Source organism: Felis catus, chromosome B2 (genome assembly GCF_018350175.1).
Source record: "Felis catus isolate Fca126 chromosome B2, F.catus_Fca126_mat1.0, whole genome shotgun sequence".
Taxonomy (NCBI): domain Eukaryota; kingdom Metazoa; phylum Chordata; class Mammalia; order Carnivora; family Felidae; genus Felis; species Felis catus.
The window spans coordinates 130,866,767-130,893,704 of record NC_058372.1 but is presented as its reverse complement, the minus strand read 5'-3'; the positions used below and the strand labels follow the sequence as shown (position 1 = coordinate 130,893,704).

The window sequence follows — 26,938 nt, the reverse complement described above, 5'->3', positions numbered from 1 at the left end:
TAGACAAACAAGGTAACCATCCTCTATTTCTTACAGAATGGTGTTCAAACAAAGCTTATATCTGCCCAGTACCTCACAAGTTCAGGGACATAAGCCATTTCTGTATATAGTGATTACTGATGTATTTGAGCTTATTTCTATTTGCTTAGCTTTTATTTAAAAATTGTTTTTACTTTTTTTTTGTTTTATTTTCTCCTGTCTTGTTTTTATTTTTGACTTTAATGATTTCTTCTCCCTTACAAGGAAAGAACTTTGACATTGACTTATATCCACTGGTCTTTGCCTTCCTTCATGTTGAAATTATTATAATTATAAGATGTTTTTGATATACTTTCTCTTTTCTATCTTAGCTTAAAAAATCTGTTAGATATGGCAAAGAAAATATTTGTGAGGGCACACGCTAGACTTAAAATTACCACACCATCCCATTTTTACTTTCTTATGTTCTCTCAACTTCCATTAAAATCGAGAACATGAAGCCCAGTGACTCTCAAGTTACTGGAAGATGAACATATTATTATCCACCTCCCCTGAGGTTCTCCATCTCCTCATCGCCACAGCTTTCTTTCCTTTGCTTCATCCACGGGCACGTTTCCAAAAGCGTTGTTTCATGCTGAAGTAGTTTATCTGTTGGGTAATCCTTCCTACCTTTCTCTTCATTGTGGCAGGTGGAATTCTGCCTTCAAATTTTACATTGTAATTTCCGTTCAGATGTCAGGAGGTAGAGTATGTTTGCCACTTTAAATCAGAGTTTTCTCGATCATTATCGGTACCAGTGACACCCAAATCTCAATCTCGGCTCTAAAGCCCTTTCTTGGGGTCTAGGGCTCTATATCAAAAATTTTTCCTCAACATTTTTACTTGGACATCTCCCAGTAAATATGCCACAAACCAAAGTTTTCTTTCTTTTGCCAAGTCTCCCATTTTGTTGTTGTTGTTGTTGTTGTTGTTGTTGTTGTTGTTGGGCAGACTGTGGCAACACCTTCTCTCCAGTTGCTCAAGTCAGAAAACTGAATGTCATTTTTGTCATCTCCTTTCCATTTAGCCCTCTTATAACCACTCAACAAGTTCTTTCAATTATACCTCCCACATATCTCTTAGCAATGTCCACTCCCAACTATCAGCTTTGACATAATTTAATAAAGGATCCTGACTTATCTTTCTTCTGCCATTCTTACTCCTTTCTGGTCCATTCTTTACATTGCTACCAGAGAAACCATTGTCAAACTCAACTCTGATACGGTCTCTTTCTCGTTCAACATTTCCCAATGCCTCCCCATTGTTCTTGGGAAAAAGTAAAGAGTTCCAATTGTGACACATAAGGCACTTTATGATCTAGACCATGCCTTTGCCTCTAGTTTCTCTGGTTATTCCTAAGTCCCCCAAGAGTACTCTTCAGTGACAGTGAGTTACTTAAATGTTCTAAGACCTTTGTGCCTTCTGGTTTTTGCACATGCTCTTTCCTCTGCCTGGCGTCCTCTTTCCTCCCATCTATGTGTGGCCAACATCAACTCATCCTTTGAGATATCTTCAAGACTCTCATGAGTCTTCAAGGTTACTCCTGTCAGACATTTTCATGAGACCCCATGTTCGTTGCTCTTGAAGCACTTAGCACCCTGCACTATAACATCTTTAGGACTTAAAAATAGCACTCAACAACATAGGCTCTTGCGCACTCCCATGTTATGTAAGCCAAATACTTCTTTGAATCCTGTGCCCAGATCTAATTTATATTGTATCTAAGAGACATGTGAGGAATATATTTCATGAAAGCTTTTTTAAAATGTAAGTTAATGATTGGGGTAACTTACTTAATGAAAATACTATCAAAGGTTTGCTTTTGTTCTTTTTTTGTTTTAAGCATTTTAACAACTATTTCTATATATGCTACTAGTATTTAACAATATTAGATCATAACAAGTATCATATACCAACATCAGAAAGCCATGATCCTATAAAATATTATTTTGCATTTTCAACCCAGTCTCTTGCTGACAATTGCATGTATTCAATTCCTTTATGGTTTGTCATCATGGGCTAACACTGATGACCTTCCCAAAAGAATAGCCTTATGAAGTACACTGCTATGTGCACTAAGAATATTTTTGATTGTATTACATGGCACAGTATTCTCCCAGTAAGTGATCTCATGGAAGAAATTTTCTTCTGGCCAGGGAGTTAAGCACAGTTGTTATTTCCCTGAGCAATAAAAAAATAATACTTTATGCAACTGTGAAGCTTACTAATAATTATGTTTTCCTCTTCTCAGTAACAATTAGGATTATGTAGGATATTTTTTTGAATTAACTTTACTCCTTGGCCTGCTTTGTATTTCTACCCATTTTTACCACATTGCCTTATCCATTATAAATGTCATATTTAAATAATTCCTTTTGAAGGAAGAGAGGTACCTATAAATACACACGTAAAATAGTTGCCCTGCAATTGATACATTCGATGTAATCTCTATCAAAATACCAATAGTGGGGCACCTGGGTGCCTCAGTTGGTTAAGTGTCTGACTCTTGATCTCAGCTCAGGTCTTGATCTCAGTGTTGTGAGTCAGAGCCCCGTGATGCTCTAAGTAGAACATCTAAGTGGACTTAGATCCCACTTAAAAAATACCAATACTGTTTTTCACAGAGCTAGAACAAATAATCCTAAAGTTTGCATGGAACCACAAAAGACTCTAAATAGCCAAAGTAATCTTGAGAAGGAACAACAAAACTGGAGGCATCGCAATCCCAGATATTAAGATATATGCAAAGCTGTAGTAATCAAAACAGTATGGTACTGGCACAAAAATAGGCATATAGATTAATGGAACAGTATAGAGACCCCAGAAATGAATCCATGTTTTTATGGTCAACTAATCTATGACAAAGGAGGCAAGAATATACAAGGGTGGAAAACAGTCTTTCCAAATAAATAGTGCTGGGAAAACTGGGTAGCTATGTTAAAGGAAGAAACCAAACCACTTTCTAACACTATAATAAACTTAAAATGGGTTGAAGACCTAAATGTGAGACCTGAACCATAAAACTCCTAAAAGAAAGCACAGGCAGTAATTTCTTTGACATTGGCTGTGGCAACATCTTTCTAGATGTCTCCTCAGGCAAGAGAAACAAAAGCAAAAATAAACTGTTGGAACTACAACAAAATGAAAAGCTTTTGCACAGCAAAGGAAACTGCCAACAAAATGAAAAGACAACCTATTGAATGGGAGAAGATATTTGCAAATGATGTATCTGAGAAGGGGTTAATACCCCGAATACAACCTATACAACTTACCCAACTCAACACCAAAACCCCAAATAATCCAATTTTATTTATTTTATTTATTTTTTAATATGAAATTTATTGTCACATTGGTTTCCATACAACACCCAATTTATTGTCACATTGGGTTTCATCCCAACAGGTGCCCTCCTCAATACCCATCACCCCCCCTCCCCTCCCTCCCACCCCCCATCAACCCTCAGATTGTTCTCAGTTTTTAAGAGTCTCTTATGCTTTGGCTCCCTTCCTCTCTAACTTTTTTTTCCTTCCCCTCCCCCATGGTCTTCTGTTAAGTTTCTCAGGACCCACATAATAGTGAAAACATATGGTATCTGTCTTTCTCTGTATGACTTATTTCACTTAGCATAACACTCTCCAGTTCCATCTACGTTGCTACAAAAGGCTATATTTCTTTTTTTCTCATTGCTACCTAGTATTCCATTGTGTATGTAAACTTCTTTATCCATTCACCAGTTGATGGACATTTAAGCTCTTTCCATCATTTGGCTATTGTTGAAGGTGCTGCTTTAAACATTGGGGTACAAGTGCCCCTATGCATCAGCACTCCTGTATCCCTTGGGTAAGTTCCTAGCAGTGCTATTGCTGGGTCATAGGGTAGATCTATTTTTAATTTTTTGAGGAACCTCCATGCTGTTTCCAGAGCAGCTGTACCAGTTTGCATTCCCACCAACAGTGCAAGAGGGTTCCCGTTTCTCCACATCCTCTCCAGCATCTATAGTCTCCTGATTTGTTCATTTTAGCCACTCTGACTGGTGTGAGGTGGTATCTGAGTGTGGTTTTGATTTGTGTTTCCCTGATGAGGAGTGACATCGAGCATCTTTTCATGTGCCTGTTGGCCATCTGGATATCTTCTTTAGAGAAGTGTCTATTCATGTCTTCTGCCCATTTCTTCACCGGATTATTTGTTCTTCGGGTGTGGAGTTTGGTGAGCTCTTTATTTTGTCTGATATGTCATTTGCAAGTATCTTTTCCAATTCTGTTGGTTGCCTTTTAGTTTTGTTGATTGTTTCCTTTGCAGTGCAGAAGCTTTTTATCTTCATGAGGTCCCAATAGTTCATTTTTGCTTTTAATTCCCTTACATTTGGAGATGTGTCAAGTAGGAAATTGCTGTAGCTGAAGTCAGAGAGGTTTCTTCCTGCTTTCTCTTCTAGGGTTTTGATGGTTTTCTGTCTCACATTCAGGTCCTTCATCCATTTTGAGTTTATTTTTGTGACTGGTGTGAGAAAGTGGTCTAGTTTCAATCTTCTGCATGTTGCTGTCCAGTTCTCCCAGCACCATTTGTTAAAGAGACTGTCTTTTTCCCATTGGATGTTCTTTCCTGCTTTGTCAAAGATTAGTTGGCCATACTTTTGTGGGTCCAATTCTGGAGTCTCTATTCTATTCCATTGGTCTATGTGTCTGTTTTTTGTGCCAATACCATGCTGTCTTGATGATGACAGCTTTGTAGTAGAGGCTAAAGTCTGGGATTGTGATGCCTCCCGCTTTGGTTTTCTTCTTCAATATTACTTTGGCTATTCGGGGTCTTTTGTGGTTCCACACAAATTTTAGGATTGCTTGTTCTAGCTTCGAGAAGAATGCTGGTGTAATTTTGATTGGGATCGCATTGAATGTGTAGATAGCTTTGGGTAGTATTGACATTTTAACAATATTGATTCTTCCAAAATAATCCAATTTTAAAAATGGGCAGATGACCTAAAGAGACATTCTTCCAAAGAAGAAATACAGGTGGCCAATAGTCACGTGAGAAGATGCTCAACATCACTAATCATCAGGGAAATGCAAATCAAAACCACAATGAGATATTACCTCACACTGATCAGAATGGCTAGAATTAAAGTGACAAGAAACAACAAGCATTAACAGGGATGTAGAGAAAAGGAAATCCTTGTGCCCTGTTGGTGGGAATGTAAATTGGTGCAGCCACTGTGGAAAACAGTATGGTGGTTCCTCAAAAACTAAAAATAGAAGTACCATATGATCGCCTAATGTTACTACTGTGTATTTACCCAAAAAACCCCAAAACACTAATTCAAAAAAATGTATGCATCCCTGTGTTTATTGTAGCATTATTTACAATAGCCAAGATATAAAAGTGACCTAAGTGTCCATTGATACATGTATGGATATAGAAGATGTAATATATGTACAGAATGGAATATTATTGAACAACAAAAAAGAATGAGATCTTGCTATTTATGACAGCATGGATGGGCCTAGGGGGTATTATGTTCAGTGAAATAAGTCAGAGAAAGACAAATACCATATGATTTCACTTATAAGTGGAATCTAAAAAACAAAATGAACAAAGAAACAGACTCATAAATACAGAGAACAAACTGATGGTTGCCAATAAGGAGGGGGAATCTCTGAAACTAATATTACACTGTATGTTAATTAACTGGAACCTAAATACAAATCATTAAAAAAAAAGAAGGGAGGAGGACAAGGGAAGGGTAGAATAGGTAAAGGAGATTAAGATTACAAATTTACAGTCATAAAATAAGTCATGAAAATGGAAAGTACAGCATAGTTAAGATAGTCAATAATGTGATAATGTTGTACAGTGACAGTAATTACACTTCCGTGGTGAGTACTCTGTGATGTTTGAAATTGTCAAATCACTAGGTTGTGTACCTGAAACTAATATAACATGGTATGTCAACTATATTTCAATTGTAAATATTTAAAAAATCAAAGAAACAGAGGGGTGGCTCAGTCGGTTGAGCGTCCGACTTCGGCTCAGGTCATGATCTCTTGGTCTGTGAGTTTGAACTCCGCATCGGGCTCTGTGCTGACAGCTCAGAGCCTGGAGCCTGCCTCAGATTCTGTGTCTCCCTCTCTCTCTCTGCCCCTCCCCTGCTTATGCTCTGTCTCTCTCTCTGTCAAAAATAAATAAACATTAAAAAAATTAAAAAAATAAAAGAAACAAAAGGAAATAACAAAGAGAGAAACACTATTAACATTTTGTCATATTCTGTCTAACCCTTTGTTTCCATCTGTGGGTGTGGATATGTATTTTGCAATATACACATAAAACCATATTTTATAGAAAAATAGTGCCATGTTGAAGCGGTTGTACCACATACAGACTGACATCATGAATACTATTGGTATATATGTCAAAAAAAGGTGAAATGTCATACATGTTTCAGGGTAAAATTCTAACTTTTGGAAATGAAGGTACTCTCAAAATAGTATAGTCCTTTACCCTTCACCTTATGGACACAAACATCAGAGGATTGTCTAAAACCTACAGAAGGTCTCCATGCTTATGTGTTGATTTGATTGATAGATGCATTGTCATGATTAAGCTAGAATGAACTAGAATTTATGTCATTGTTATAAGTTTCCATTTTCCTTTTCGTTTTCTAACCCAACAATTTGCCTAGTATCTATAATTACTCTTATAATCAGTGGAGTAAATAATCTGTTGTGACCACCTGTTCTTCCTCCATATATTCTGTTGAGCATAGAAACAGCTGCAGGCCTCAGAAAGTCATAAATAAAACTCATGACTAAAAGATTAGGCAGACCTGGTGACCCGCTACATTTCAGATGTCTGAGTAGTGGAATTCTCTCTTCCAGAGAAAACTGCAGACTTTATAGTCAGTGTTATTGCATTGTCAGTAGTCACTTTTAAAGTTAGCACCAAGTTGTAATTTTTTTTCCTATTCATAGTATATTATTTGCTCCAAGGGTAATCAAAATTTGTTAACTCGTTACTTAAAAAAGATTTATGTACACAGAAAAGTTTTGTATATTTTTAATATATTAAGCTGATGATTAGAAAATGGAGGTGACACTCTTTGGATGATACTGAATCATTACATATACAAACCAAACTGAGAAAGAAACCCTGTATATAGTCACTGGCAAGCAAAGATTGGAATTGCGTGCAAAGAAAATTTATTTTATTATTTAGAAAATTGTTCTGGATGTGCATAAGGAATAACAACTGATATGAAACATGTTTGTTTTGCAAGGTGATTTTAAAATGTCCTAAGCAAATGTCCTAGTTTAGTTTGAAGAGTTTGCCAATTTTCTTTCTCCAAGCATTACTTTCACAAAGATATTTGTAGTTAGTACAGAGTGTATCTTACCTCTTAGTGGTCTCTTTTCTTTCAGATCAAAAAGAAGGACTTTGTGACCTATTTCGTTTTTGATTGTCATTTTTAATGACAGAAATAAAGGATACATAAATGAAATCCACATTTTAGTCAGGAGTCCATCTTCCCACAACTCATGGTAGAAATATTATCGATAAGATACTTTGCAAAAAGACAAAAGGGAGAAGCCTGGGTTGGTAGTAGTTCAAGTAAACACAATCGAGGTTATTTAAACGAGCCAGCCATTTGTTTTTGCTGCTAAAAAGGCTAACAAAATGATGGGCTGATTTATTATACACAAAAATGTACAATCAAGGTCCTGACCACACAAAACACAAAAATTTTGCTCTGATCACTAATCAATTAAAGGATTATGTTCAGTACTGTCAGCATATTTGAAGTAGGATATTGACATTTACAGAGTAGACAGTTTTCCAAAAGGGACTTCTGATATCTTCGGAAGTACAGATGAAGAAAAGAAGCCCCCGAGATCTTTTTGCATTAGTACTTTCACCTTTTGAACAATCACGCAAATGTTTCCTATCTTCTAAGTGTTGTGTGGGGCTTCACTCACTTAGCTGTCACAGTGACTTTGTCCAGTGGACGTAAGTATCAAAATAGAAGGAAAGGAGCTTAGGAAGACTCCCTTGGAGAAAAGAAGACCATGGAAAGAAATAACATTCTTTAAATGTTTGAAGGATTGGTGTATAAATAAGGCAATTACCTTGTGCTTGCTGCCCCAGAGAGCAGAAGTAAGCTCCACGGTCAGGAATTATAGGGAGGTAGCTTTTCGCTTCCTTTAGCAAAGGACTTTCTAAGCAGAATTGGAAGATGAGAAATAGATTGCTTTGTGAGGTAAAGAGCTTCCCATCACTATGTTAGTTTAAACCAGAAGTTGAAACCTTTCCCTCCAAAAATATTTTAAAGAGGATTGATTACTGGATGGAAGATTTGATCATATGACTTCTGAGGTCCTTTTCATAGTTAACAATCTATGCTTCAAATTATTGATTTATGTCAACTTTCAATTTCCTCTTTTCCCCTGAACATTAGACATTACAAATTAACATTTACCAAGGCAACCAAAGGACATGGGAGCAAAGTACAAATGTTCTACGATGCTCAAAGAGCAAACAGTACTCATTGGCTCTTGCCACTTCCAAGTGATGTTGGAGTAAACAGGGTAAAGAAAATGTACAGCCTAAATAAGTGAGAACATTCTGTAGCTCTGCAGAGGGTTTCACATTATGTGTGTAGGGAATACTGGAATAACTTGTGTGGGGCCAAATGGAGTGAGCTGAGGGTAGCTTCTTCTAAAGAAGAACTTTATAGGACAAAGGGTCAGAGTCTGCAAGAGAGAATCTTTGCTACAGGAGTCAGCCCCTGAAATCATGTAGAGTTCACGTAGCTGGCTTGATTGGGTGTCAGTCGTCATTTCCATGTACCTCTGTGTAAGATTTTTATTCAGAATTCTTCATGAAGATTTCACTTTAAAACATGTCTGACAAAAATTCGGTCCAGTGTCAGTAAAACAGTTTTATATTTGATCATTCTTGGACCCAGTTCTAGCTTATTGGCTGACAGTTCTTGGGCTGTATTGGGTTTGATATATGGATTGGTCAAATCCTGCCTGCCTATTATTTTAACCTTGAGCCAAGTATGGAGTCAGATCAAATTAATTGACTCAGATGGGGCGCCTGTGTGGCTCAGTCGGTTAAGCGGCCGACTTTGGCTCAGGTCATGATCTCATGGTTCATGGGTTCAAGCCCCGCATCAGGCTCTGTGCTGACAGCCCAGAGCCTGGAGCCTGCTTTGGATTCTGTGTCTCCCTCTCTCTCTGCCCCTCCCCTGCTTGTGCTCTGTCTCTATCAAAAAATAAATAAAATGTTAAAAAAAAAAACTAAAGAAGATTTAATTGAGCCAGAGCACTACTTGAGGCAAGTGTATTTAGACATGGCAGGATTTTACTGGTTACCAAGTCTTCTGGGCAAATACCATCCCTGCCCTCCCAGTGGAAGAACTTGACTGCTTTTACTGTTTTGTGAAACAAGAGCTGTTTGCTGTGATGATGTCTCAGCCAAGTACATTAAAGAGAAGGATACTTGTGAATGTGATCATATTCTCAAATAAATAATCCCCTGAGTTGTTTTCTCCCTGTTTTCCCTGCTGTTTAATTCCTTCCCTTTGACATAATTTGCTGCCTGTTTGGTTAAAGCAATTAGATATTTGTGTTAATTAGATGCTTGTTGTCTATCCCGAAGTGGATGTGCTTAACTTATGAGGTGAGCTGGCTCTTAGATGCTTATTCTAAGAGTAACTCTTTATTTTGCTGTTTGCTCTGTGGCACACTCGTATCTATTTCTTCAGCTGTGTACGACTCTCTGAAAATACATCAAACCTTAAATGAGTCCTCAAAGAAGTACTTCTTTTGTACTGTCTGTTGTTTAAAAATGTGTTGATTATGCTCTTATATTCTCTTGTACCTCTGGAGAAAAAGAGATGACCAGCTAAGGAGGTAAAATGAACATTTCCTCTCTAATTTAGCAAGATCTTGAACTGCTTATGAGGGGATACGCATAAAACAAATCAAGGGGTTAGCAAAGAGAGTTTTCACAGGAGTAAGTGCAGAAAGTAAAGTCACTTTACGAAAGAAAACCACATGAAAAGCGCATTAATGAAGCAGTTTCATCCTAATACTTGTTCTAGCTTTGGAAGGTGTGTGTGTGTGTGTGTGTGTGTGTGTGTGTGTGTGTGTGCATGCCTTACTATGTGTGTACGTAAAACTCTTTCTGAATCCTGGGTACGGTCTGCCAAGTGTCCAACAGGCCAAGTGTCCAGCCCCTGGGAGTGACAGACGTCAAGGATAGGAGAGAAGCAGCAGAGAGTTAGGATGGTAAGTGCTGACCTCACGAGAAAGCAAGAGCTTTGAAGTGCGTATGTAGTTTTCCTTTAACCTGCTCTTTCCCTTGATTTATATTACCCTGACCACTGGACAAGTTGGGATGGAGATCACATGTCCGTTGAAGATTAAAGGACAGTGTTGTGTCTCTCCCTCCTCTGTTCTGCCTCACTGTCAATCAGAGCAGCTGTGTCAGCCCTTTCCAAGCACAAACTGGTGTCACGTTCACTTCCTCTGCCTTCCTCATTCTGTTCACGCACGTTATTGCTAAATTAAATTTCATTTCATCTCATGCTTTCCCCCTTATATCTGTTTCACCTGTTTTTCACTCCCGATGGCTAACACCTGTCCCAGGTACTTTTTCCTTTTATTTATTTATTTTTTTTTAATTTTTTTAACGTTTTATTTATTTTTGAGACAGAGAGAGACAGAGCATGAACGGGGCAGGGGCAGAGAGAGAGGGAGACACAGAATCGGAAGCAGGCTCCAGGCTCTGAGCCATCAGCCCAGAGCCTGACGTGGGGCTCGAACTCACGGACCGCAAGATCGTGACCTGAGCTGAAGTCGGACGCTTAACCGACTGAGCCACCCAGGCGCCCCATCCTTTTATTTTTTTATTGTTATTATTATTATTATTTTTTACCTGGCCCAGGTACTTTTAAATGTTGTATCTTGATCAGTTTCAATCTCTTCTGGACTCCCTGCCTGCACCTGTTGTGCATGTATCATTGTCCTCCTTGCAGTTAGCATTGTTGTCTTCTCCCATCTCTTAGCCTCCTAATGTTCTTCCAGAAACACCCTTTCCAGTCTTCCCTCAAAGACTTGTAGTGTGTTGTCATTAATTATGTTGTCCAGAATTCTAAGATCTACAGACTGTACATCACAGCATGCCAGGAACAAGCCTTGAACTTCATTTCCTTAGTTTCTATTCTTTGGTTCCTGGGTCTTGACTCATGTTAGACAAACCTGTACCAAATTCCCATGATACAGTCATTCCAGTCCAAATGCCAAACCTTGAAGAAAACAGCCTCATGAGCCTAGAGCAGTGGCTTCTTTTTTTTTTTTTTAATTTTTTTTTTCAATGTTTATTTATTTTTGGGACAGAGAGAGACAGAGCATGAACAGGGAAGGGGCAGAGAGAGAGGGAGACACAGAACCGGAAACAGGCTCCAGGCTCCGAGCCATCAGCCCAGAGCCTGACACGGGGCTCGAACTCACGGACCGTGAGATCGTGACCTGGCCGAAGTCGGACGCTTAACCGACTGCACCACCCAGGCGCCCCAGAGCAGTGGCTTCTTTTAAACCCACCCAGTTGTGTCTCTGTTGTCGTGAAACTGTCACTATCATTGCTCTTCCATGAAATCTTTCTAGATTAACCAGAGGGGACCTGCACTTTGTGTTGTAGAATACGGGATCCCCAGCAACATCAATGAATTTCTCAGCAATCATCATTTTTTTTTATAATCAGCACAGCACATCCATAGGTGATGTTCTTAATTGGATATCATAGAGCTATATATTGGCCACTTTGTTACAGGCTGTTTGTGCACATGTGAGTTTGCAAATTTTAAGAGGAGTCAATCAATGGATTCATGTAAATAAGGGTCTAGCAAAATATCATGTGTTACATGTATATAATTGATTCTTTGGGATGAGGATAAAAGCAATATCAAAATATCCTTTTGGTATTAGACATGATAGTAGCAGTGATGGTTTAAAATGAATTGGGTTTTCTGACAATTCTGTGATGTAAGTGCTATGATTACGCTTATTTACTGATGAGGAAACTGAAGTACAGAGAGGTTACTACCTTTTGTAAGGTCACACAGCTTGTAAGTGTTAGAGGCAGATGAAATCAGGCTGTCTGATACCATAAACCCTGCTCTTCCCCGCTATGCCATGTTGCCTTACAGCTTATTTACTTTTCAATCTATATTAAAGGCAATCCAAACTATATTCATGGTTTTTAAAACAGAAAAATATTATTTAAAATATTGAGCAACAAATTACAAAGCAAATACTTATGTCTTGGCAGAGCTCAAATAGATTCTGGTTAGTAATTTAGAAATGTTTTCCACATGAAATTTTAATGCAATATATAAATATTTAAGTATTAAAAATTAATATAAAATGTAAATACATGCTTTTAAGAGCATACATTTTTTACCTACACCAGGGTGTTGAGGTTATTTTGTCTATATGTACAAAATACAAGCGGGGAAAAAAATGACGATGTCTAAGAAATTAAATAAATTATGCAGTTAAGATATGCCAGATTAAATGATACGTGTGTGCTGCATACAGCTGTTCATGCAGGGCACTGAAATAACTGAATAGGGAGGCAAGAACCGTAAACAGTTGGTTTCTTTTCAGCCGGAGTCAAAATTTTCTGGAATTACTTCTGGATTTGGTTCTCATTTTCTTCTTTTTCTTTTTGTTGGAAGTGAAATTAAATAAGAATCTAGCCTGTTGGTAAAGGGATGATCAGTTGGCAGAAGTAAATTTCCACAGCTAGTCATGTGGTTCGAGAAGTATCCTGGAATAGGATAAAAAGCTGTAGGATGAACAGGTAGGATTATACAGGGCTTCTTTATCAATACATCCGAAGTGCAGTGAGTTTCCTGCGTTTTTGTTTTGTTTTGTTTTTTTCCAGAATTTCTCCCTAACCATGCATGTTAAATGTGCCGTTCTTTGATGTATCACTTTTTGAGTCATTTCTTCTGACTTTGAAAGATTTTTTTTGTTTCTTCTTCTTTTTGTTTTTTTAATTTAAGTATAATTGCCACACAATGCTACATTAGTTTCAGGTGTACAACTTACTCATTTGACCATGTTTTTTCTTGACCATGGAGCTTTTTCTTTTAATTTTTAATCTTTTTAATTGTAATGGACCTAAATGTTAAAACGTAATATAAACATTTGATGCCAAGAACTACCCCCCCCCCCCCGCCCCCACCGCTCCCTTGTCTCTGGAGAGCAGCATTATAAGCAATATGTCTTTCCCTGCCTGAAAACATTCTGAGCGTAAGTTTTCTTGAATTACAGCAACGTTGGTCTTCCTCTGAGGCACATATATTCCTTTTTGGGGTTTGCAGTCAGCATAGTCACACCCCTGCCTTTCTCTGTGGTTGAACTTCAAAATGAATTCCTGTGTGCCATCCTGTTTCAGACAAGAGAAAGGCTGATGGAGCGGCCTGAGTTTATGAGATACACACATCATAGTATAGGGCCAGGTTCCAGGCATTAGTGACATCAAAGTTAGGGCAAGTGTTTGAGCCATTCAGAGTATGTTTTTTTATGTTTCTGTCGATGATGAAATTTGGTATTCTAGATTAAATACCAACGGGTATTTTACTTACCAAGTATATAGCATGTGGTTTTAATTGTAATTGTTGAATAATTATTATTGTCAGAAATTCTAAGCAGCCTCTCTCTCTCTCTCTCTCTCTCTCTCTCAAAAAAGGTACAGGTTTCTCTCAAAAAAAAAAAAAAAAAGGTACAGGTTGTCAGTTAAAGCCACTTTTTGATTCTCAGGACCAATTTTTCTGTGGTAAGTGAACCATAAGAAATATAAACTGTCCTGGCAAAACTGTACATTTAATTTTTACTGTCATCTTGCTGTCTCTTTTGGCATGGTACTCTTCTCCATTCCTTCCTTCCCTCTCCCTACCCCCAGTGGTGGCAATAAGCCACCGTGTGAGTGCCAGGAGTGCTTCAATCTGGTTCCCCAACCCGCCGTCCTCAGGTATAGGTCGGGTCCCCTCTCTTCCCGCGTTATCTGATGTTCCTTCTAGCTTGTGACTTGCTGTCAAGATTGAGCTAAAACTACATCCTAAATTCCAGATGCAACATGATTAAATAGTAGAAGTTTGATATATTTAATGCTCCCCCAGAATTAGACACCAAAAAGAGACCTGCTTACACTGTGAAAATCCCTGATGGGATCCTAAGTAGTGAAGTAGCTGCACTGTGACAGTCTCTGTGATCTTTGGAGGCCAGTGGTCCTTATTAGTGTTTTTCAAATGTAGACCTTTTAGCAAACCATCTACATACATATATTTAAGACTGTCATGATTATCTGAAAGGAAAGATTGGGAGGAGTTGGAGGTAATATGCTTTATTCTATTTTTCTAAAAGGAGGCAATAATATTATTGACTAAGGGATGTATTTTGCATGAGAATATGAGAAATAAAGCATCTATTCTCATTTACCTATTTTCTCCAAATTATCTTCCTTTTCTCTTCTGTTTCTTTGAAAGATCTTAAAAAACTATTTGATTTATGAAAATTATTCTCATACTCCAAAGCAAATGACACTAAATACTGTGCATTTTTAAAGTAAATTAGTGTTTTTAATCATATATTTTGAAGATTTTAATAAAGCTAAATGGGGAAAATTGTCTTCATGGGAGAAACATTATTTCATGTTGAATAGAGTATTGAATGGATTTTCTGATAGCAGCTTTTTTGTAGAGTCGATATAAAATTTACATTTGTAAGAGCAGGGTGAAGCTAAAACTGAATTCAAATATACGTAAGTTTTATTCTTTACTAGAAATCAAATTTGTTAAAAGAGAATCATCCTAAATGGTCCGATGGCCCAAACATCTAATATATTTATTTTTCTTGAGTATGACAGTGGATTCCTAAAGGAAACTTTCAAATGTTTGTATACGGTAATATTATCCAGCAAGCATACAACATTTCTCAAATTCCCAAGAAGTATAAACTACCGTTTTTCCTAAAATGGTAAGTTTTTAAAAATATACACACATTTTAGAGATTTTTCTGCATGCCCCCAAAGAGCATAAGCTCTTTATGGTTATCCAGTTTGGCTGTTGTAAGTAAACATTTTATTGTTTATAATTCCGCCGGGTAAAAATGAATCAACAAATTTCCATCCCATATATTTTAATGAAAATTCTCCCCACATCTTTAAATACACCTGAAGGCCTTTTCCGCCTCATTTAAATTACTTAAGTGTTAGTGGTTTGAGATAGGAGAATGTATTTGGTATTTAGAATCACATGACTTTTAGCTTTTTTTAACTGGAAGGGATCCTAGGAGATCATTTCTAGAATAACTTCTTCAGTCTACAGAGAAAAAAAAATTGAGTCTCAAAGAAGCTACATAATGCATCTGAGATATATGACAGATATACTAATTCCCAGTTCAGGGCACAGATTGGTTCAATAAACATTTCTTACTGGGTACTTTCAAACAATTGAGAAATAATGTCAAACTTCTGGGAGCTTATAATCAAGTAGGGTGTGCAGACATGTTCACAGCTAATATCAATAGAATGTGGTAATTATTAAATACGGTAATAACGGCAAGTAGAGGAGAAACATATAAAAGAGAAAGAATTGACTCACTGGATAAGCGCTTTTATTTTTCTTCGGTGAACATTTATCGGGAACTTACTCAATGTCAAGTGATAAGTACTAGTGAACTAAAATAGACACAGTCCCTGATGTCAGTATTCTTAGTCTTTGGTGGGAGTGGGTGGGTGGGGTAGGCAGAGAAGTCAGTGAATTAATCACATAAAAGGTACAGTAAAAACTAAAATAGTGCCTTGACTGAAGTTCTAGGAGGGCACATAACAAAAGAACCTGACTGGACTTGGGGTTTGGGAAAGGTTTCCCTTCCATCTGGTCACTGGGACAACCCACAAGTCAAAGGGAACAGACTCACTGATTTTAGCAGTAAGGTTTTAAAGAAAAAAAATTAGAAATAACAAATCCTTTTCTAGTCAGTGTAGTTTGTGCAGAAAAGGCATACACTAAGGGTATTTACAACTTCACAGGTTTGGGGGAGTCATAGACAGAAATGAAGCCCCTGGTTGTACCACTGGGTGGCTTCAGTGGCTGTTTTCTCCATGGCCAAGTACAGATGCCACAGAGAATCTTGGCAACACAGGGCATGGATGCCAGCATGAAGACTTCTTTTGCTCTGTCTCTTGACCCAGGATGTTTCATTCATTTGGTTAACATTTTTTTGTGTGTGGACCCAGGATGTTTCATTCATTTGGTTATCAATTTTGTGTGTGTGTGTGTGTGTGTGTGTGTGTGTGTGTGTGTTAAAATTTGGAAAAGTAGACAATTTCAATCTCAACAAGTTAAGACTGTATTCCTCTACCCTTGCTTTCCCTCCTCTGTATCAGGTAGTTTTGAAGTGATTCCAAGAATTTATGAGACTCATCTAAGAGAAAATGGAATCAGGGTATTTAACTTGCATTGAATGGCACATGTTTGTATAGTTTTCAGCCACTGTTGGGTAAAGTTAAACTATCAACCATCTGATATAGGAATGGCTTCCCCAAATCCTTCTCTTGCTCACTGTGCTGATTCACCTGGCATTATAACACGAAGGTATAGGGCCAGAAGTCATATCATTATATGAATGTGGCTTTTGGTGGCCACCACCACATATTTGTGGGTATTGGAGGAGAAACAAGATGTGAAAGGTACAGAGTCTTGAAGCTAGTCTGTGGAAAATCCTTCCAATGATCAGATCTGTAATACTGCAAACAGACAACCGGGTTATCATTGATGTCATACCAAAAGGAAAGCCATCCCTTGCTGGGTATAACCTGATAATGTTGCAAATATACTTATCGATGCACCAAATTAAACTAAATGAGGAAAACAGGGAAGGTGAATTCTGAGAGCTGTAGACAGCATAGGTAAAGTGATATCAAGAAGGCTTTATCACATTCTATGTTAGAGTTCAATTGGAGATACGAGTGTCACACAGAAATGGAAACAAAGGAAGTTTAATATAAAGAAGTATTAACTATAACAGTATTAACTATAACCTACTAAGGAGTAAAGAAAACATAAGGAAAGGAAGAGTAATAGCAGACGTGGGGAGAAGCCCCCCTCTAGGGCTGAGGTGGAGCGTCCAAGGAAGAAACACATTTGGAAGACCCTACCCTCCTCTTCCCTGCCCATGAGATGCAGACTTCACTGGAGACTCCGCAGCCATGACCCACTGGATGGTGGAGACCTTGCAGTAGTGCTGTGAAGACTCTGTCCTCTGGTGTAGGGAAGCCATCCCTGAGAAGACACCATGCTGAAGAATTTGTTGAGAAGCCATCTGCCGGGATATTATCCTCTAGGGTGCCAGCATAAGCTGCCCATAGGGTGTCCTGTGCCGCATCTTGCTGTAGGAGCCAAAAGAGAAGAACATAACCAGGTACCAGAAGAAAAGCCCTTTCTTCCTTCATTGTCCTTCAATTGTCCTTCCATTGACTTTCATTGTCCCTCCATTGACCAAGCTTAACATCAAGCCAACTGGCAAGGGAAAACTCTTCTAGTATCACAAACAGGTGATGAAGGGTGGGTTTGGAACTGAGAAGCAATAAGCTGATGACAGAACACACCCCTAAACAATGATCATTGCCAGTAACCTACAAATCAGGTAGATACTGCAAACTGAAAAATAAGGGGGAAACTGAAAAAATAAGGGGAAACTGAAAAATAAGGAAAATCGCTCCTCTTGTATGTCTCTTCTACTCTCCATACTCTACTATAACACTGCATTGCTTCTCACACTTTTGGTCATCAAATGTATGCTTTTATCCCCCCATACCCAGCAATTCTGTGACACTTGTTAGGTGTCCTACAACTTAACTCAATTTTGACATTGTTGGCTTGGAGATACCATGAGATCCCACAAGTTAAGGGCTCAGTCCCACAAGACTGCCTCCCTCCAACTTCAAATGCCAACCCCATGTCCTGATTGTCATCTGCTCTTCTGACCACCTGGCTATGAATTGGAAATTCCCCCACAACTTCTTCTTGGGTTTGATTAATTTGCTAGGACAGTTCATAGAACTCAGAGCAGCAGTTTACTTACTGGATTCCTAGTTTGTTATGAAAAGATTTAACCCAGGAACAACTAGATGGAAGAGATGCAGAGGGCAAGATATGTGGGGAAGGCACAGAACTTCCGTGTCCTCCACAGGTGTGCTCCTCCCCCAGCACCTCCACGTGTACACCAGTCTGAAAGCTCTCCAAAAGCTGTCCTTTGGGATTTAAAAACAATTTTTTTAATGTTTATTTATTTCTGAGACAGAGAGACAGAGCATGAGTGGGGGAGGGGCAGAGAGAGAGGGAGACACAGAATCCAAAGCAGGCTCCAGGCTCTGAGCTGTCGGCACAGAGCCTGACGCGGGGCTCGAACTCACAAACCGTGAGATCATGACCTGAGCTGAAGTCAGTCGCTCAACCGACTGAGCCACCCAGGCCCTGTCCTTTGGGATTTTTTTGGCAGCTTCATTACATAGACATAATTGATTAAATTATTGGCCTTTGGTGACTGATTCAACCTCCAGCCCCTCTCCCCTCCCTGGAGGAGGTGGGGGTGTGGAAAGTTCCAACCGTTTAATCACAGGATTGGTCCTCTTCACAACCCAGGTCTTCATCCTGTGGGCTTCCCAAAACTTGTTTCATTAACATAAACTCAGCTATGCTTGAAAGGGGCTTATTATGAATAATAAAATAAATTCATTTTACCTTTATCACTCAGGAGCTATTTCAGAATTAGGGAAGAAAATTAAATATTATAACAAAAGTTCCTTTGGCCCTTATATAGGTAACGGCAAGGGTTCTAGGAGTTATGAGCCAGGAACCATGAACAAAGACCTAATATCTATTTCTTCCTATAAGTCACAATATAATAAGCGTATGTTGAGAGGAAAGTGCCCTAAGGGTCAGGGTGGGATTGGGAGATTGGGAAATGGAGTAGCAGGTGGCCAGTGAAGAACCCTGTTATTGTTGCACGTAAGGAACACCAGCTTTCTGTTGTGAGAAATGACAAAACTAGGCAGAGATGAGAGAAGAGTTTTACTAGAAACTTCAGTGGATTGAGATCTGGCCACACAACCTGCCTTGTTGCTATCAGTCTGTTCACTGTAGGTATCCGTACACAGAGAGCAGAGCTGTTGACCCGAAGAAGAAAACAGCCAATCATTTTACCGGCGAAATGGCTTTATTTGGGAATGGAAGAGGAATTGCAATTTGTGACAAGTAAGCTATAGCAAAAGCCGTAGGCAGATCCAGAGAACAAAGGAGAGGATTGCTCTTATATAGAGGAAGGGGGGCGTTGGGAAGGGGTGTTATAAACAAAAGTCCATTGGAGTAAACTGGAAGTTTGAAGTGTAGTGGCTTTTCATTGGCTGAGTGCCGACAGTCTCTCAGTGGCTTCGCTCCTTGCAAGGCAAGGAGAAAAGCTGCCTTCCTCCTGCTGGGTAATCAAGTAGGCTTCTTCCTGGTGGGAATGAAGGGTATGCCTTTTCTTGTTGAGGCTGCAAAGGGCTGTGAGTGGTATCATGTAAGAGTTCCCCCTTCTGGCTTCCCAATTCCATTTTATTTTTATTTTTATTTTCAAAAAATTTTTAAATGCTTATTTATTTTTGAGAGAGAGAGAGAGAGAGAGAGAGAGAGAGAGCGAGCAATCAGGGGAGGGCAGAGAGAGAGAGGGAGACCCAGAATCTGAAGCAGGCTCAGAGCCTGATGTGGGGCTCGAACTCATGAGCTGTGAGATCATGACCTGAACTGAAGTCAGATGCTTAGACTGCACCACTCAGGAGCCCCTTCCCAACTCCATTTTAAATGAGGTTTCCTTTATTTAGTTTCATAGAACTGAACTGAATTCATTGATTACTGTTAGGTGAACAACTCCAAGTAGAACAGAGCTTGTCTTCCTCATAGATAAGTAAGGAGAGTAAAACAACATGCATTTTATAAAGTGTTACAAAACAAGAGAAAATTATGTATAAAGGGATAAAAATCGATGTGGCCTCAAATATGTTTCATGAAACAATAAATGTGAAGAGACAGTAGTGTTACAACCAATATGATAAGATAAAAATGCAAACAAGTTTAAGAATGAAAATAAGGAGATAACGTTGTTTTCTCAGATGATCTGATGGCTAAAATATAGAATAGAATATACAGAAACTTAGAACAATTAAGAGGTTAGCAAGGATGCCAATCATAAGATCAAAAGATAAAATTTGATCATATTTCTACATTTCAGAAATAGTAAATTAGAAAATGTAATTTAAAAGGAAAAAATATAACTTTTGTAACATAAAAAACCATTATTTACTTAGATTATCTACCAAAAAGGATATATATGTAATTTCTGAAGAGAATTATAATACTGTACTTTGTTGAAGAAAGTAAAAGGAAATTTGTACAAATAGAGGGATATACCATGTATACCGATGACAAAGTTTGCTGTAAATACTTGTTATTTGTTAAAAAAGAAAGTTAGCCTAGAATGGTCTAGAATGGCATCTAGACACAAAAAAACTATGATCATACATATAAGGCAGAGTCTAATGAGACTTTTAGTGTTTCACTCTTTTTTTTTTCTTAAAATTTTTTTTTCAATGTTTATTTATTTTTGGGACAGAGAGAGACAGAGCATGAGCAGGGGAGGGGCAGAGAGAGAGGGAGACACAGAATCGGAAACAGGCTCCAGGCTCCGAGCCATCAGCCCAGAGCCTGACACGGGGCTCGAACTCACGGACCGCGAGATGGTGACCTGGCTGAAGTCGGACGCTTAACCGACTGCGCCACCCAGGCGCCCCTAGTGTTTCACTCTTAAATGTGTAAGAAAAGCTAAGGATTACCATGTATATAGGAAAGTTTCCAATATATAAGAAAGATATCAAAACATACAGAAACAACGGGAGGAGTTAAGATAGCAAAGTAGTCAGTGAACCCTGGTCCCTCGAACACAGCTAGATCAACATCAAATCATTTAGAACACCTAGGAAATCAATTTGAGGATTAAGAGAACAATCTGCCTAATCAGAGGGAGAGAATGTGGCAGGTAGGAGAGGTGGAGACATGAATTGTGGGAGAGAAAAGCCACGGTGCTGTGGAGGGGAGGGAGCCCTTTTTGTGGAGAGAAGACAGAGAAGGAGAGAGGGGGAGAGAGAGCAGAGTGTCAGTTTCACACAAGAAGAACACTCCCCCAAAACCATTGACTGGGGAATGAAGAGGAATGGATTATTGCAAGTTTTTGCATACAGTGGAGCTCAAATTCTGAGGTTTTAGAAGCCTGCGCCATTTGCTGACAGTGTGGTGTGGGGATCCCCTAGGTCGCACTGGGAGAGAACTTTCCTGTCTCTGGAGTAGGTTTGGAAGAGGGTATATTGCCTCTTCAAGGACAAAAGACCCGGCGGGAGCCACTGAGTGGCCGTCAACAGCAGGGGACAGAGGCATGCGCAGAGGGCAGATAACCTTGTGGCAGCCTTTCACTGAGCTTCACCACAAACCCTAGGCACCTGTGTGGCCCTGCAACTGCTTTTCTGGACAGAATGGCACCAGGCAAAGTGCTGTGAGTCTGTCCTCCAGAGGAGGGGAGCAGGTCGGTGCTTTGCCTGGTCCTGGAAGATCTGGAGTTTTGAATCCGCCTGGGACACAGGAGGGGAGCTTGTTTGCTTTTCTGTGAGGACTTGCTGAACAGCTACTGGTGCAAACTACCCTCCCCGGGGGTGTTGCCATCTTCCCCCATCCCTACCCCCCCATCGCACCTACCAGCATGGTCTGACTTCACAGAGCAACACAGTTCCCCCCACAGGGAGGCAGGAACCGCTTACCAAACCCTGCCCCCCTGTGCTCTGCAGGGGCACCTTTACTAGGGCAGGTCTGAGGAGAGAGGCAGAGGAGGCCTCTCTCCCAGGGACCAGCACAGGCCCCCCAGCATGCACCCAATGCTACTGATCATTCAGTGCTTCAGAGGGCTTCAGTTCCAGTAGAAATAGGACCAGACTTTTCTTTTCTTTTCTTTTCTTTTCTTTTCTTTTCTTTTCTTTTCTTTTCTTTTCTTTTCTTTTCTTTTCTTTTCTTTTCTTTTTTCTTTTCTTTTCTTCTTTTCTTTTCTTTTCTTTTCTTGCCTTTGGAATCGGGCTTACAGTTCTTTTGTTTGTTTGTTTGTTTCCTTTTCTTGGTTTTTTTTGGATCAGGCTTCCTTTTCTTTATTTCTCCCCCCCCCCCCCCTTTCTTTTTCTTTGGAATCGGGCTTATAGTTCTTTTCTTTCTTTGTTGGTTTCCTTTTCTTGGTTTTTGGATCAGGCTTCCTTTTCTGTTTTTTTTTTTTTTTTCCCTTTCTTTTTCTTTGGAATCAGTCTTATAGCTTTTTGTTTTCTTTGTTCCTTTTCCTTTTTCTCTTTTGGATCAGACCCCCCACACTTTTTTAAAAAATCAGACTTATTTTAACAAACAAATCAAAGCATGCCTAGTTAAAGGTCTAAACACTCCCTACTCCAAGTAAGGAGGAACTCTGCAGAAGACTGACCAGTAGGGAAGAGCAGCCCAAACACAAGAGCCGGTGCACACAGCACATACCAGAAACACTTCCTGAAGCACCAGGTCTTGGACAGTATATGACCCGTTCTAATATAGCATTACTCTCAGGAGCAAGAAGCATAAGAAGCTTTCATAACATGCAAAAGAGAGAAACCCAGACAAAATGACAAGACAGAGGAATTCTCCCCAAAAGAAAGATCAAGAAGAAATCACAGCCAGGATTTGTTCAGAACAGATATAAGCAACATATCTGAACAAGAATTTATTTTTTATTTTATTATTTTTAAGTATAACTTATTGTCCAGTTAGCTAATATAGAGTGTATACAGTATGCTCTTGTCTTTGGGAGTAAATTCCCATGATTCATTGCTTACATACAACCCCAGTGCTCATCCCAACAGGTGCCCTCCTCAATGCCCATCACCCATTCTCCCCTCTGCCTTGACGTTCCATCAACCCTAAGTTTGTTCTCTGAATTTAAGAGTTGCTTATGGTTTCTCCCTCTCTGTTTGAAACTATTTTTTCCCCTTCCCTTCCCCCATGGTCTTTTGTTAAGTTTCTCTGACTGACTTATTTCACTGGGAATAATACCCTCTAGTTCCATCCACATTTATCTGAACAAGAATTTAGAAAACAGTCATAAGAATACTAGCTGGGCTTGAAAAAAGCATAGAAGACACCAGAGAAACCCTTGCAGCAGAGATAAGAGACCTAATAAAAAATGCTATAACTGAGATGCAAAACCAACTGGTTGTAATCACAATGAAGAAGGAAGAAACAGAGAAATGAACAGGTGATATAGAAGGTGAAATTATGGAAAATAATGAAACTGAAAAGAATAGGTAAAGAAAACCATTAGATCATAAATATAGGCTTAGGGAATTCAGAGATTCCATAAAGCAGAATAATATCCATATAATAGGAGTCCCAGAAGAAGAAAAACAGGGAAAAGGGGAAGAAGGTCTATTTGAACAAATTATAGCTGAGAACTTCCCTAATATGGGGAAGGAAACAGGCATTCAAGTCCAAGAGTCACAGAGAACTCTTAAAGTCAACAAGCAAGTCAACACCAAGACATATCATAGTGATACTTGCAAAATACAAAGATAAAGGGAGAATCCTGAGAACACCTATGTACAAAAGGTCCTTAACCTATGAGGGTAGATGAAGAAGGTTAGTAAGACCTATGCACAGAAATCTGGCAGGCCAGAAGGGAGTGGCATGATATATTCAACATGCTAAATGGGAAAAAAAAATGCAGCCAAGAATACTCTATCTAGTAAGGCTGTAATTCATAACAGAAGGAGAGATAAAGGGTTTCCAAGATAAGCAAAAACTAAAGGAGTTTGTGAACACTAAATCGGCTCTGCAAGAAATATTAAGGAGGATACTCTGAGCAGGAAAGAGAGACCAAAAGCAACAAAGACTGGGAAGAAACAGAGACAGCACACAGAAACAGCAATTTTACAGGTAATTCAATGATACTAAATTTATATCTATCAATAATTACTCTGAATGTAAATGGACTAAATGTTCCAATCAAAAGACAGAATGGATAAAACAAAACAAAACAAGGCCCATTTATGTGCTGCTTGCAAGATACTCATTTAAGGCCCAAAGACACCTCCAAATTGGAAGTGAGTGGGTAGAGAACCATTTATCATACTAAGGGACATCAAAAGAAAATAGTCAGACAAACTGTATTTTAAACCAAAGACTGTAATAAGAGACCAAGAAGAGCACTCTATCATAATAAAGGTATCTATCCAATAAGAAGATTTAACACTTGTAAATATTTATGCCCCCAACTTGGAGAAAGCCAAATATATAAATCAATTAATAAGAAACGTAATAAAAGTCATTGATAATAATATAGGAATAGTGGGGGACTTTAACACCCCACTTATAGCAACAGACAGATCATTGAAGCGGAAGATCAACAAGGAAACAATGGCTTTGAATGACACACTGGACCAGATGAACTTAGCAGACATAATCAGAACCTTTCATCCTACAGCAGTGGAATACACATTCTTTTCAAGTGTATTGAAATATGGAACATTCACCAGAAGAGATCACAGACTGGGTCACAAATCAGGCCTCAACCAGTACAAAAAGATTGAGGTCATACTATTTTCATATTTGTGTATTTTCAGACCACGACACTATGAAACTTGAAGGCACCCACAAGAAGAAAAAAAAAAACTGGAAAGACCTCAAATACATGGAGGTTAAAGAACATGGGTTAGTCAATAAATTAAAAAAGAAATTTAAAAAAATACATGAAAACAAATGAAAATGAAAACATGGCAGTGTGAAACAATGGAATGCAGCCAAGGCGGTCCTATGAGGGAAGTATATAGCAATATAGGCCTTAATCAAGAAAGAAGAAAAGTCTCCAATACACAACCTAACCTTCTACCTAAAGGAGTTGGAAAAAGAACAGCAAATAAAGCCTAAAACCAGCAGAAGAAGGGAAGTAATAAAGAACAGAGCAGAAATAAATGGTATAGAAAAAAAATCAGTAGGTCAATGAAACGAGAAGCTGGTTCTTTGAAAGAATTAACAAAATTGATAACCCCCCTAGCCAGACTTATCAAAAAGAAAAGAGAAAGGACCCAAATAAATAAAATCATGAATGAAAGAGGAGAGATCACAACCAACATCATAGAAATACAAACAATTGTAAGAGAATACTATGAAAAATTATATGCTAACAAAGTAGGTTATCTGGAAGAAATGGATAAATTCCTAGAAACATATAAATTATCAAAACTGAAACAGGAAGAAATAGAAAATTTGAACAGACTCATAATCAGCAAAGAAATTGAATCAGTAATCTCCTAACAAGGAAGGGTCCAGGGCTGGATGGCTTCCCAGGGGGACTTCTACCAAACATTTAAAGAAGAATTAATAACTATTCTTTTGAAACTGTTCCAAAAAATAGAAATTGAAGGAAAACTTCCAAACTCATTCTATAAGGCCAGTATTACCTTGGTTCAAAAACCAAAGACCCCACTAAAAAAGAGAATTACAGGCCAATATCCCTGATGAACATGGATGCAAAAATTGTCAACAAGATACTAGCAAATTGGAGCAGTTTGCAAGATGGCGGCTTAGGAGGACGCTGGGCTCACCGCGCGTCCTGCTGATCACTTAGATTCCACCTACACCTGCCTAAATAACCCAGAAAACCGCCAGAGGATTAGCAGAACGGTGTCGCCGGAGCCAAACGCAGACGAGAGGCCCACGGAAGAGGGTAGGAAGGGCGGCGAGGCGGTGCGTGCTCCACGGACTGGCGGGAGGGAGCCCGGGCAGAGGGGCGGCTCGCCGGCCAAGCAGAGCCCCCGAGTCTGGCTGGCAAAAGCGGAGGGGCCTGACGGACTGTGTTCCCACAGCAAGCGCGACTTAGCGTCTGGGAGGTCATAAGTTAGCAGCTCTGCTCGGAAAGCGGGAAGGCTGGAGGACAAAGGGAGGGAGAGCTGCTGAGCCCCCGGACGACAGAGCTCAGTTTGGCGGGGAACAAAGGCGCTCGCCAGCGCCATCTCCCCCGCCCATCCCCCAGCCAAAATCCCAAAGAGAACCAGTTCCTGCCAGGGAACTTGCTCGCTCCGCACAAACACCCAACTCTGTGCTTCTGCGGAGCCAAACCTCTGCAGCGGATCTGACTCCCTCCCGCTGCCACAGGCCCCCTCCTGAAGAGGATCACCTAAGGAGAAGCGATCTAAGCCTGCCCCTCCTGCCCCTGTGCACCTTGCCTAACCACCCCAGCTAATACGCCAGATCCCCAGCATCACAAGCCTGGCAGTGAGCAAGTAGCCCAGACAGGCCACACCACCCCACAGTGAATCCCGCCCCTAGGAGAGGGGAAGAGAAGGCACACACCAGTCTGACTGTGGCCCCATTGGTGGGCTGGGGGCAGACATCAGGTCTGACTGCGGCCCCGCCCACCAACTCCAGTTATACACCACAGCACAGGGGAAGTGCCCTGCAGGTCCTCACCACGCCAGGGACTATCCAAAATGACCAAGCGGAAGAATTCCCCTCAGAAGAATCTCCAGGAAATAACAACAGCTAATGAGCTGATCAAAAAGGATTTAAATAATATAACAGAAAGTGAATTTAGAATAATAGTCATAAAATTAATCGCTGGGCTTGAAAACAGTATACAGGACAGCAGAGAATCTCTTGCTACAGAGATCAAGGGACTAAGGAACAGTCACGAGGAGCTGAAAAACGCTTTAAACGAAATGCATAACAAAATGGAAACCACCACAGCTCGGCTTGAAGAGGCAGAGGAGAGAA

General features: G+C 39.5%; 1 long non-coding RNA gene across 1 annotated transcript in view; it reads right to left on the bottom strand.

Annotated features, from left to right (window-relative positions):
- Window positions 1-17,063: 17,063 nt before the first annotated feature.
- LOC109499942 overlaps window positions 17,064-26,938 on the bottom strand; it is a 73,697-nt gene continuing 63,822 nt past the window's right edge. The window contains exon 2 of the long non-coding RNA XR_002157530.2: window positions 17,064-17,469. This is a non-coding gene — a long non-coding RNA (uncharacterized LOC109499942). The remainder of the gene's footprint in view (window positions 17,470-26,938) is intronic.